Source organism: Benincasa hispida, chromosome 10, assembly GCF_009727055.1.
Source record: "Benincasa hispida cultivar B227 chromosome 10, ASM972705v1, whole genome shotgun sequence".
Taxonomy (NCBI): Eukaryota; Viridiplantae; Streptophyta; class Magnoliopsida; order Cucurbitales; family Cucurbitaceae; genus Benincasa; species Benincasa hispida.
The window spans coordinates 16,594,360-16,595,600 of record NC_052358.1 but is presented as its reverse complement, the minus strand read 5'-3'; positions in this window follow the sequence as shown (position 1 = coordinate 16,595,600).

Here is a 1,241-nt window from a genome sequence, read left to right as displayed (position 1 = left end):
TTTTTTCTTTCTATTTTCTCGGACAAATTGCAAATTGTGTTCGTTTGATGCCGGTAATGATTTGATGGTGATTTTTAACTAATTTGGTTTGTTCAAAAAAATATATGAGTAATAAGACTCATAATTATATCATTGGTCATAATTGATGCATGAATAAATTTTTTAAGAGTCTTGAGCTAATAAAATTATAAGTCTCACATAAAATATTCGAGGGTAAGATCGTTCTCGTCTTTAGTCCCACCCCTATTTCAATCATCATTTTCACCAAATTTCTCATTTAATTTTGCGAAGTATGGAAGGAAATTTTTGTCAAGAGAATTCGAACGATCAGTTTTTTAGAAACATTTTTTGATTGTTTTTTAGTTATTTTTTTAACAATTTTTTTTAAAATTTGTTATATTAAATGAGCAATTTTCAATACATTTTCTTTTATTTAAATATATCATTGTATTTTTTTTTTTTTACTAAAAACAATAATATTCCATGTGTGAAGATATAATTAAAATGTTTAATTCTCAAAATTTCAAAAAATTAAAATTAAAATATTACGACAAATTCTAGTCTTCAAATTAATATACTAATAGCCAACAAGAGCTTAACTCAACTTGCGTCTGTAATTCAAATTTCTTACTTAATATAAAAATAACTATACTAATAATATTAATTTAATTTAATAATTAATTAATTGATTAAGACGAGAAAAATGATCCTTATTTTTTAGTGAGAGAAAATTCTCCATCTCCCCTCCCCAATTGCCAATCTAAGGTGTGAATTAAAAAGCAAAAAGAAAATGATTTTCATCGTCCCTTTTCTTTCTATTTTCTCTGACAAATTGCAAATTGTGTTACTTTCGTGCCGGTAATAATTTGATGGTAATTTTAAACCAAATTTGTTTGTCCTAATAAACATTGAACAATATTTATGGCTATTTCAATTGAAGTATCACTAAATCAATTTAAACTTTTTATGATTGTTTCTTAAACTTATAAAAAATTTATCTACGTAACAATTTGATAAGTTTGGTTAGATTAATTAAATAGACGATTATTGATATATAGATGATTTTAAAAGAAAGTTCGGATTAGAAGTCTAAATTGATTCGTCTGTAAAAGTTTGAGGGTTATTGATAAAATAATAAGTCCTTGTTTCCGTAAAATTATTATGGGAAGAGTTGTAGGTCCCCTGTGTGTTGGGATGAGGTAGGAGAGAGGAAATTGTAAGGACCTGAATTGGTGCAGACC